General features: G+C 46.9%; 1 pseudogene; it reads right to left on the reverse strand.

Moving 5' to 3' along the window:
- Positions 1–1,668: 1,668 nt before the first annotated feature.
- Positions 1,669–6,650, reverse strand: LOC140185457 (uncharacterized; annotated as a pseudogene).
- Between the last annotated feature and the right edge of the window lie 6,009 nt (positions 6,651–12,659).

The following is a 12,659-nucleotide window of genomic DNA, read 5'->3' on the forward strand; positions in this document are numbered from 1 at the left end:
ACTCTGGCTGCAATGCTTTCCATAAAGCTTTACAGACCTCCGAAATTATGGAGGACCCTGTGCTTGACGCCAGTTTGCAGCTAGCTGCTACAGCCTGTTGACTTCCACCTGAAGCTAAAACTCGAATGGTGATTGCCAGTCTCTGAGTATACTGTGCGTACACTGATGCAAAATGGTTGGAGACGATGAACCAGATCGTCAAATCTACCTGCCGACATCCGAAAATATTTGAAATGCATTTCCTCGTCCATGTCTGTCAGTGGCCGGACAAGCACAGAAAATTCACCCTCCTTCAGTTTCAGTCGCCATTGTTTGAAGTTTGAGTTCTATGCAACACAGTGGCATAGAAACCCCACTGCCAACTAGCGTTTTGGTGGTTAATTGCAGAGCGACGCAGACAGACCAATGCATACAAATAAATGCTCACAACGGCATAGCCCACTTGCGTGGGCTGCGGTGTAAGCTAGTACGCACAAGTAAACACGAGGAAATCTGCAGATGCTGGAATTTCAAGCAACACACATAAAAATTGTTGGTGAACACAGCAGGCCAGGCAGCATCTATAGGAAGAGGTACAGTCGATGTTTCGGGCCAAGACCCTTCATCAGGACTAACTGAAAGAAGAGCTAGTAAGAGATTTGTAAGTGGGAGGGGGAGGGGGAGATCTGAAATGATCGGAGAAGACAGGAGGGGGAGGGATGGAGCTAAGAGCTGGACAGTTGATTGGCAAAAGGGATATGAGAGGATCATGGGACGGGAGGCCTAGGGAGAAAGAAAGGGGGAGGGGGGAAATACAGAGGATGGGCAAGGAGTATACTGAGAGGAACAGATTATTGCCGTTGAATGATTTTGCTGGTGGGAGGATTTGCTTTCTCTGCCCAGCCCTCAGTCTTACAATGACCCACTGCAGAGACTGTTGGCCCGAACAATAGTTTACTATTCCAGTGCAAAGACCTCCAAGAGGAATACAACCTTGTCATAGGGATTGTGTGCCTCAATGTGTCAGAGAGCTATGTTGACAGGAGTCACGATTTTATGCTTTAGGTCTTGGTATGATCACCCATGCCAAACAGGTCAAAGGACAGAAACAAGGTGCAGAATAGTTCACTGGTCCTCCAGGTTCAGGGATACATAGTTTTACTGTATATATGTGCCTAAGACTTTTGCACAGTACTGTATCGTAAACCCTGAGACCCCTGACCCAGAAATTTCATCGTTATCCTCCTCATTCCTAACTGCCAAAGGTCTCCTTCCTTGCCAGACTTCAGGAGTTCAACTCTGGGAATTTATGAGTGTAAGTTTCTGGTTGGATTCAATTGCCTGTCTTTATATAACATTTGATCTCACCAACTCACTAACAATACATTACACCTATTGTGTCTACATAATTTTCCACAAACAACACGCAGAACCTGAAAAATACAACGTCACGACACGGATGCCAAGCATTAACAACTATCGGTCTTTATCATGTCCATTGACAAGAAGAAATTTTAAGTAATTAAACTATTTTCTCATCAGACACTGCAGATATCAGTCAAGATTTTGTCATTGTGAACTTTATTGAAAAAAGAGAATGTTGTGTTTCTTAATAAATAAGAGCTGGACCTAAGAAGAACAAACTCATATCCGATGTGAGTCCCACACATGATAATGATCATTGTACAATTATAGACTGGCTTCTTGCTTGACCCTGATGGGTCCCAGGGTTGCTGGATCGTGGTTGGAAGTTTTGTCCCTGTCGTGGAGGGATGGATGGTTGCCTCCATTGTTCTTGTGGTATTCTGCCCTGAATTGATCCTCTTTGTGGTCTTTATCAAGGCCAGGCATTGGAATTTCCTTGGTTACCTCCTCCTTCTCTGTTACTGGGGCAACCTTGTCCAATCTTTCTGCCTCTTCATTCATGTCGATTTCATCGTCGATCTTGGGATGATCCTCATTGGTCCGTTTGTGTCTGGTGCCATGGGGCAGCAGCCGTTCTGGTGTCTCTTCAGGCTGCGTAGGTGTCTGTAGCTCTTGGAGCAGAGGTGACACCTGTGTGGTCTCTCTCCGGTGTTGTGTACGCACACGTGCAACTTAAGGTGAATGAGTTGGGTGAACTTGGCTGAGCATTGCTTGCAGTGGTATGGCCGCTCTCCGATGTGCAGGCGAAGGTGGGTCTTCAATTTACTGGTGCTAGGGAAATGCTTGTGACACACCTGCCCGAGCAAAAGAAGGAAAGATAAGTCAAGCATTGGAAGAAAAGCAAAACTGTGCCACATTAAAATGAGTTTCATTCCTGTCCCATGGGGTATGTGGGTTAAAACGGAGACGAATGTCCATGTCACACAATCCTACTCCACTTTTTCTCTAAATGTTGTATGTTATGGCCTGTATTTCATTCACATTCTTTCCTTTCCTCACAACCACCGCCACCCCCATCCGTTCTGCTTTCCTGAATGAGCCGCGGGCTCTTCAGATGCCATCTATGATCTGAAGCCTCATTCAACTGAACCAGCCCTTTGGGGGTCTCCATAGTGAGCAGTGCCAACCAAGACAGTTCTGCACAGAAGAAGCATGTCATGTGAACAATCTAATAGTACACCAGAGAACTCGGGGTTTGATGCAGATTTGTCAGTAATTTGTAAAATATTCCAGGTGTGAAGGCCAGGGGAGCTCTCTGCCTGAGCACCCAGGTTCCAATTGATGGAACCCATAACATTGGCCTTGGCCCGTCAGAGCCTGTTTGTAAAATCTCAGGATCAGTTCATTGGAAAAATTCAGAGGTCCTGTCTGCACTGGTGCCAGACTGGACTCAATAAGTATGGCCAGTTAGGCTCTGACTCGTTTAGTCTGGATCACTACAAGGCAGCCTATCAGAAGCAGAAGGACAAATTTCCACTCTCCCTTCAGTTGGAGTGTCCCTGATGATGGTGCTGCTTTCCTGCAACAGTGTTTCATGTCGATGTGCTCAATAGTTAGAAGGGCTTTATCTGTGATGGGCTGGGCTGCATCCATTTCTTTCTGTGGGATTTTCTGTTCAAGGGCATTGGTGTTTGCACACCAGAATGAGATGCAGCCAGTCAATATACTCCCCACTGCATATCCATAGAGGTTTGTCAAAGTCACCCCACCTGTGAAAGCAGTGATGGTATTCAACTGTGGGGTGTGTCAATATTGTCTGTGCTGCTTTTCACAATTAATGTCAGGAACCATGGCTGACTCTCTTTTAATCACCTCAGTTTATTTCCCAAGTTTCCTTGCATGCACTCTCTTACCTGACACTGGTGAGACTTTTCCCCAGTATGTACAAGGTAATGTTTCTTGAGATGGCCCCGTTGTGTGAATGTCTTACTGCAAGTGTGGCAGGAAAAAGGTCTCTCTCCAGTGTGGATCTTCAAATGCATCTGCAAGGAAAGGAATGGAGTTAGATCATAGTTTTCCTCTTCCTCTGTGTCTGTAGCTATTGTCTCTTCCGATACATCAGTGAGCTAAACCCTTAACTTTGCTTCTCTTTCCTCTCAGAGTATTTCCAGAGCTTTCTCCTCAGGTTACAGTTGTATGTTTAATATTTCAGTAATGCTTGTGTGCTACTGGAATTATATTGTTTGATTAAGCATCCCTTGTTGTTTGAATAATTAATTCTGGGTTGTATGTAAAAGGGCATGATTGGCATAATGCCAGCACACCAAACGTGTGATTCTCGCTTAAAGTAAAAAGCAAACACACATGAGTTATCTCCCAACTCCCTTGTTTGCCTTTCAATTCGTTTCAATGTTTTGAATTTACAAAACATAACAGTATTTAGTATTTTGTCATTTATATTCTGAGTTACCAGCAACCTGTTCACAACAATTTATGGGAGAACATAAACAAATGCAAGAGCTTGCATTTCTACCCTTTGTACCTGTGAAGAAAGAAGAAAGCCCTTAACTCAGAGTGGAGTTATAGGGACGCCGTCATGATAGCGTTTTTTTCGCAGGCTTTCTTATTTTTACGAGGCCGAGTTGCTTTCTCGACGTTAAACCCAGCTCGGATGGAAAGCGTGCAAGGGAGCCGGCTGGATTTAACTCGGGAGCCTTCGCTCCGAAGTCCATCGCTGATGCCACTACGCCACCAGCCAGCAACCCTTTGTGCCTGTACATCATTCAATCACTTCATAGCAATCTTTTACCTCCGAACGGAGTTGGTCTTCCAGCCTTTCGAGCTGCACTGCCCAGCATTCCCCCAATTCAATCCTATCCTGAGCATGGGACAATTTACAATGACCAATTAGCTGACCAAAGACCAGTGTGTCTTTGGATTGTGCGAGGAAACTGGAGTCCCCAGAGGAAGCCCATGCTGTTACGTACAAACTCCTTACAGACAGTGGCAGGAATTGAATCTGGGTCGCTGTCGCCTTTGAATACCGAAAGGTGTTAACCCCTTTCCCCTTCATTCTCCAACAGCTAAGCACCAATTATTCAACTACTTACTTCAATATGGTAGGTGACTGAGACGCCACAAACCCAGCCAATAGGCAAGTCCAAAAATTCAGTTTTCTGGGTGAAGAAATCTCATTTCACCAGACTAGCAACCCCTTACTTTGAAAGTGCTCTCTTGTTCCAAGTCATCAATCCCTCTCTATCCTGTCAAACCTCAAATGAACTTTGGACAGTTTACTTCACCAATGATCAGTCGACCTGTTTTAAATATCGGTCGGAAATCCCCACAGTTTCTGAGGGCATTCAAGTGTATCTGCCACAAATACTCCCTTTCTTGGAGGAGGGAAGGCGGGAACAACGCCCTTCACACAAGTAGTTATGTGCTTCTGCATGTCCCACCCCTGTCACCAGTGAGGAAGCAGATGGGAGTCCCAATGCAAAGAGTAGCCCCAGCTGAGAGTGCAAGCCTCTGCAAGTTCCTACAAGTAGAAAGATATGTACTTTAAGGTCAGATAGATGACTGAAGCGCTTCGAACACACGTTGCACTTGTATTTGATCTTCCCATTCTGTTTTTTCAGTGGGTAACGAAGTGACTGAAAACCAGGGAGACCTGCAGAAGAGGCCTTTGGTTTGCTCAGATTCATCGCCTCTTCACTCCCTGGAGCACATGAGGCAGCTTTCAGATGCATTGGTGGTTCTGAGTTTACTGAGGTACCTGAAGTTGACGGCTGGGTGAGGGGCATCTCCTTCAGGCCCACCCCTGGAGCCATGGGCGAGGAGGCTCTGGTGGGAGCAGGGATAGGAATGTCTTTTGGCTGCTCTGAAACGTGATCCGTTTGCCTTTCCTCTGGAGCAGCATGACGGGCAACACAGTCGGACTCATCATGGCTTTGGAAATCCCAGCCACCACAAACTGGAGGCATCTTGCCAAACAGGCTGAGGTTGTTCAAAGTGGCTGGGCTGCCGAGCAGATGAAGGCCATTGAATCCAGGTGAATACTTAGGCAATGCATGTCTGGTATAGTGAGGAGACAGAGTGCTGTATGTATACATGTATTGACACAGGAGGTGGCCTCTCGGTGAATACATCCGGTAGGAGACCAAGCCCTGGGCATGGCTAGGATGTCCATTCATGGGCAGAGGGAGTTTGTTGGAAGGTGAGGTTTTGAACTAGGAGAAAGAATGCGAGGGGTTTGTTGAATTACAGAGATCTTGGATCTTTGAGTTGAATTGTTCCTTTCCGGTGGTTGTTCATCATCCTTAACTTCATCGAACTTTGAACCATTTTTGTCTGATGCAGATCTGCTGACTACATCTGAGGAAAGCTTTTCACTGAGGTCCATTATTTGGCTGTCTGGAGTGATGGGTGGGGTATCTCTACGTCCAGTTTTTGTTCCTCCTTCTTTGCGTTGTTGTAATTACCACCTGGCCTTCTTGAATGTCATCCTTTCTCTGAGGAAGCAGGCCAGTGTATTCAGGAACCAGGTCTTTGTATCCCTTGAGATTGTGTTCTGGAAAGACGAAGACAAACCAGATCATTAATCAGGGGAAATGAAGAACAGAAACACCAGTGAATAGGACGGCAGGGTCACATAGTGGTTAGCATTACACTTAAGTGGGTGGGGTCTAGGTGCAAGGGGCTGACTAAACGTGGAGAGATCACAGTCATTCTGAATTGTGCTGAATCATATAATGACATTGCGTTGAATTATGTTTGTGAAGCCAGTAGATTTGGAGGATAAGAAACCACCAAGTTTAGTTTACTACCGAAACACAGAAAGTAAGAAAGAAACCATATTTACTGAGTTATTGACTTCTAATTCCCCATCCTTTCCATTAGACAATAGACACAATTTTTATTTAAAATACTTTGCAACCGCAGGTTCAGAAATGTGACTGTCCACCATATCCATTCTCCTCATATTGTATAAATTTTCATGGTCACCCCTCATTCTGCAGTGCTCCAGGGAATAAAGATCCAGCCTCACCTGATAGGCCTCCACTGAGCCTCCCTGGATCAGATAGCATCCTTGTAAAACTCTTCTGCACGTTCTCCAGCTTGACAATGTTTCTGCAAAAACAGCGTGACCAAAGCTGTAAACTCCAAATGCAGACTCACCAATGACAGAAAAAACGCAATTTCATGTTGCTACTTCGAAACTCAGTGCCCTGACTGAAGGCCAGCATGATAAACACCTGCTTCACCTCCTTTTCATCTTGTGTGGCCACCTTCACTTCAACATCCATGTCCCTCTGTTGTACAACACTTGTCAGTGGCCTGCCATTCACTGGTTCACTCCATAAATCCTACCCTGTCCAAAATGCATCACCTCACGCTTACCTAAGTTGCCATTCCTCAGGTGTTCAGCTTACCTCACTTACCTGGAGGGCAGGTTGTGTCAAGTTTGTGTGACACTCTGATTCCCCACCCCCTCTGCTGGCCACCTCCCTCACCTCACCTCAAATACCTGGAAGGCAGGCTCAGAGTGATTCAAGTCGAGTTTGTATGACACTCTGATACAACACTCAACACCCACACCCTCCTCTCGCCATCTCCCTCACCTTACTTCAATTACCTAGAAGGCAGGCTCAGAGTGATTCAAGTCGAGTTTGTATGACACTCTGATACAACACTCAACACCCACACCCTCCTCTCGCCATCTCCCTCACCTTACTTCAATTACCTAGAAGGCAGGCTCAGAGTGATTCAAGTCGAGTTTGTATGACACTCTGATACAACACTGACCCCTGTTCTCGTCATCTCCCTCACCTTACCTCAATTACCTGGAAGACAGGCTCGGACTGATGTAAGTCGAGTTTGAATGCTGAACAATGTGCGATTTGGAGTTTCGATTGCTGAATTTAGAGAGAGTGTGAGCCACTGTCTGTAGCAAACATTACCTCACTACCTGCAGCTCTGTGACATCACGGTGAGGTAGACGTCCCTGAGTCCCAAACCCCTGTTCGAATCTGTCCTGTATTTCATTTACATACACAATTTGTTGTTCAGTTAAATGGTAGTTTGCCTTTTTAACCATTGACATGAAACTCTGGTGAATTGGGGCAGCCATTTAATTGGGCCAAAATTATGTTGGAAACCACTGTGTTTTTATAAGATGAACTAATCCAAGACTGAAGTTGTGTTTTAATGATTTGTACTTTTCAACAAACACATGTATTTTTCACAGTCTGTGGTGGGTCGTCCCTACTTACAGGCATTAAAAGTTGACAGCAGTTAAACTAATGGTTTATCGCCTTTCTCATTTCTCATTGGCTGAACATTCGCACACTGCCCATGTGATGTAATTGTGCAGCACTGATTGGTTTATTCTTTTCTCAGGGATTTCTGTCATATGGATGACACATGGTGATGGATTTTTCAGAGCGACATCTTTGCTTCTTTCCTTTTCTTTTATCTTCAGCTTCTGGTTGTTTTTCATTCACCTTAGCTTCATTTCTCAGCTCTTTATTTAGTTTCCATAGTGTGACGAGAATACACATAATTAAGATGTAGCTGTCCTGTGCTGGCACCAGTGGGATCAGCAGTTGGTCTGCCACCTGTCTTCAGGAGAGAGAGAGAGATAAGGAAAACAATGGAGCAGCATTTGGAGATGTTAATGAAGGGACGGGAGAGTTTAACGGAAGGAGAGCTGTCAAGATTGGCTCCCCCTTTGAACCCTGAACTGTTTGAAGTGATGGACAGGCGATACCCCAGCAGGGGGATAAAAAGGGACAGGTTCGCTAAGGCAAGACACACACGACACCCCTCGGTAACGAGACCCTGGAAGCGGTGCGTCTCCCACAAGTTGGTGGGAAGTTTTGGAGGGCTGGTCGTGGGACCAAGCCATAGACGCACAGGGTGGAAAGGCATGATCGGCGGGAACCTGGTGTGTGTCCACCCTTGCCTGGGTGCCAGGTTCACTGCAGAGAAACGATCGTATCTGGAAACGGAGGGGTCACAGTCGGTGACCTCAGATGACATTACAAAGGGCTCACCCGAAAGCTGACTGCGAAGAATATCGAAGGTCTGTGTGGAAGCCGTTTGAATATTCATTTGTTTTTGCTCTCTCTCTCCTTCCCCCCCACTGTCCATCTCCCACGGCAGCGATTACTGCGAACTGAACTGAACTAAATTGAACTGAACTTTGCGTCACTTTGAAACTGGTCATTTACCCCTAGACAACGATAGAGCTTGATTGATCCTGTTATCTTAATTCTGTGTACATGTGTATTTATCATTGCTGAACTGTTGCATTTATTACCCTTTTGATTAGAGTACTGTGTTGCTTGTTTCTTTAATAAAACTTTCTTAGTTCTAGTAATCCAGGCTCCAACTGAGTGATCCATTTCTGCTGGTTTGGCAACCCAGTTACGGGGTACGTAACATAAGTGGGGTTCTCGTCCGTGATTTTGAAAGCTAAATTTGGGACGGAGTAAATTGATTGGGTTAAAATTCCTGAAAGAAAGAAAAGACAAACAGCAGAAATGGAGGTTGAGGGATTTATAAAGGCGCCGACCTTGGAGGCATTAGAGGATGCCAGGAAAGCGGAATTGGTAGCTGTGGCCAAACGGTTGAATCTTGCCAAGGGTAAGTCGACAATGAGGAGAGAGGAGATACACAGAGCTATCGTAGAGCACTATGTATCTAAAGGTGTGTTTCCCCAAGGGGAGCTGGAGGTGGTGTCTATTGAAAAACCTGCTGGAGACGCGGTACAGGTGCAGCTTGAAAAACTGAGACTCGAGCACGAGTTCCGGGTACGGCAGTTGGAACACGAAGAGAAGCAGTTAGAAAGGCAGGAGAGAGAGTTAGAAAGGCGGGAGAAAGAGAGAGAGTTAGAAAGGCAAGAGAAAGAGTTAGAAAGGCGGGAGAAAGAGAAACAGTTAGAAAGGCAGGAGAGAGAGACAGTTGGAGCGAGAGGAGAAACAGAAGGAAAGGGAATTCGAGCTGGAGAAGTTAAAGATAAGGGCAGAGAAGGGGCCCGTGCCGAACCAAGGTGGAGGGTTCCGGGTGACCCAGGAGGTTAGACTGGTTCCCCCATTTGACAATACTGACGTGGATCGGTACTTTCTCCATTTCGAAAAAGTTGCTACAAGTCAGGACTGGCCGAGGGATAAGTGGGCTGTTTTGCTTCAGAGTGTACTGAAAGGGAAAGCCCAACAAGCTTACTCAGCTTTGTCCGCGGAAGATGCCCAGAGGTATGAGGTGGTGAAAGAGGCCATCCTCAGGATTTATGAGTTGGTCCCAGAGGCATACCGGCAGAGGTTCCGGAATGCTAGAAAGCAGTGGGACTGCACTACGTGACTGCACGTATTTAGAGTTTGCCCGTGAGATGCAGACATATTGTGAGCATTGGTGCACCTCGAAGGGGGTAGGGGGGGATTATGACAGACTGCTACAGCTGATCCTGATTGAGCAGTTTAAAGGTTGTGTCCCTGAGGGTATGAGACCCTACCTCGATGAGAAAGAGGCAGCCACGTTAGCCGCAACTGCTAAGTTAGCGGATGAGTACGTGTTGACGCATAAAATGAAGTTTGCCCCGAGTAAAGGCTACCAGAAGGGTAGTCAGGACAGCGGGGAGAGTCCGCCAGAAAAGTCAGTAAGCAAGCCGGGGACTCGTGAGAAGGATAAGGTAGACTGGGAGCAGTCTGGTAGGAAGTCTCCTGGGGTCGTCTGTTATAATTGCGGGAAAGTCGGACACTTTGCCCCAGAGAAGGAGACGGGAAAAGGAAAAACGGCGATTTTCACTGGCTGTATCGAGCTGGTAAACGAGCCGCTGGGAGAGGACAGGTCTGCCAAAGTTCAGGAAGGGCGCGAGAGGTTTATCTCGGCCGGATTGGTGTCAGTTAAGGAGGGGTTAAAACCAGTTCCAGTGCGGATCTGGAGAGACACGGGAGCGTGTCAGTCACTGATACTGAAGAGTGTATTAGAGTTTAGCTCAGAGACCCAGACTGGGGAGGTAGAGGTCAAAGGTGTTGGGGAAGGGACAGAGGCAGTCCCTTTGCACCAGATACACTTACAAAGCAACCTGGTCTCTGGACTAGTCACGATCGGGGTGAGGCCCGAATTACCGATGAAAGGCGTGGAAGTCTTGCTCGGTAATGACGTCGCCAGGGGAATTGTGTTCCCAGCCGTGAGATTGACAGGTCAGCCTGCCAGCATTGAGGCCCTGCCCATGGACTCACAGGTTCATCCCGGGACCGCGGTAGTAAATTTAGCTGAAACGTTTCTGCCGGCCTTGTACGAGAAGGGGGTAGAAAGTGAAAAGAAGGAGTGTAGCGAAACAAGAGGTAGTGAGGGAGCTGGGACAGACTTAGCATTAGCCAGGAAAGAATTTGTGCAGGCGCAGGAGCGAGACGAGGGGCTGATGGTTTTGGCGGAGACAGCTCTCTCTGACGCAGAATTAACAAGGGAACCAGTAGGCTATTGTGTGGAGGAGGAAGTGCTAAGGAAGAAAGGGAGACCAAGTACCGTACCCGCAGATGAGGAATGGGGGGTGGTGCAAAAGAGTTATGGGGATGAGATTTTTAACCTGGCCCACAAGGTACCCCTCGGTGGACATTTTGAGGTGCTGGAGGAAACAGTTGGTGGAATCATGAAAGAGGTTTACCGGCTGCACCGGAGGAAGGATGTTATTGATTATGGCCGACGCGAACTGAGACGGTCACAGGCTTTTGATATGCTAACAAACCTAGTCGGTGTTAGCGCGGAAATCAATGAAGCTGGGGTCCTCCTGATAAGAGAAAAAAAACCATTTTGAAAAGATGAGTATGGTATCGACCAGATGGGAGAAGGCTATTGTTTTGGCCAGCTCTGCTGATAAGGTCTCTCCCTTAATCCCCGAACAAAGCGACTCTTTAGGAGAAGTAATTAAACGGCTCGCACACGTGTGTTTGATTGTCCCGAGGCGATGCAAAGAACTGGGACGTTGGGTGGTGTTTGTCACGCTAGGTCAGCCTAGTGAGCAACAGCCCTATAGAATGAGTAATTCAGTGACAAAAGGGCTGACGAACACAGAGGTGTGTATTGGCGATGTAATACGGCTGTCTGAAGCCAGCTTGATAGTGAACCTTGAAAAAAATGAGTTCGGCCACACGAAGGTCACTTACCTGGGAATTGTGGTGACACAGGGGCAGCTGGCAGCGATGCAAGCTAAAGTGCGGGCTATCTCTGACATCCCAACCCCGACAGACAAGAGGGCCCTCAGAAGGCTCTTGGAGATGGTGGGGTACTGTAGGAAGTTTTGCAATAACTCTGTGGTTACTACCCCTCCCCCTCCTACTAAGCCCTTGTGAGAGAAAACTAAGTCGGAATGGGACGACCCTTGTTATTGTGGTCCGGGACGAACCCAATGAGAGGTTACATTGATCGCAATTCATCAGTGTTTTTGGCCACTATGAAGTTTGCTAAGTTGGAGCCTGGTCCAAGGGATTATTAATAACACATATAAAAGGAACAGAAAATGTGATGGCTGACTGTCTGTCAGGTGTTGACAACTTCAAATTCGCTGTATTAGCCAAATAGCTGATAAAGATGTGTATTTGTGTGTATCAAATAATGTATTCATGTTTGTAATTTTTACCCCGGTAAAAATCCTTAAAGGTGGGAAGTGTGACGAGAATACACATAAATTAAGATGTAGCTGTCCTGTGCTGGCACCAGTGGGATCAGCAGTTGGTCTGCCACCTGTCTTCAGGAGAGAGAGAGATAAGGAAAACAATGGAGCAGCATTTGGAGATGTTAATGAAGGGACAGGAGAGTTTAACGGAAGGAGAGCTGTCAAGATCGGCTCCCCCTTTGAACCCTGAACTGTTTGAAGTGATGGACAGGTGATACCCCAGCAGGGGGATAAAAAGGGACAGGTTCGCTAAGGCAAGACACACATGACACCCCGAGGTAACGAGACCCTGGAAGCGGTGCGTCTCCCACAAGTCAGTGGGAAGTTTTGGAGGGCTGGTCGTGGGACCAAGCCATAGACGCACAGGGTGGAAAGGCACGATCGGTGGGAACCTGGTGTGTGTCCACCCTTGCCTGGGTGCTGGGTTCACTGCAGAGAAACGATCGTATCTGGAAATGGAGGGGTCACGGTCGGTGACCTCAGATGACATCACAAAGGACTCGCCCGAAAGCTGACTGCGAAGGTCTGTGTGGAAGCCGTTTGAATATTCATTCGTTTTGCTCTCTCTCTCCTTCCCCCCCCACTGTCCATCTCCCACGGCAGCGATTACTGCGAACTGAACTGAACTAAATTGAACTGA

The sequence above is a fragment of the Mobula birostris genome, chromosome 20 (assembly GCF_030028105.1).
Source record: "Mobula birostris isolate sMobBir1 chromosome 20, sMobBir1.hap1, whole genome shotgun sequence".
NCBI lineage: Eukaryota > Metazoa > Chordata > Chondrichthyes > Myliobatiformes > Myliobatidae > Mobula > Mobula birostris.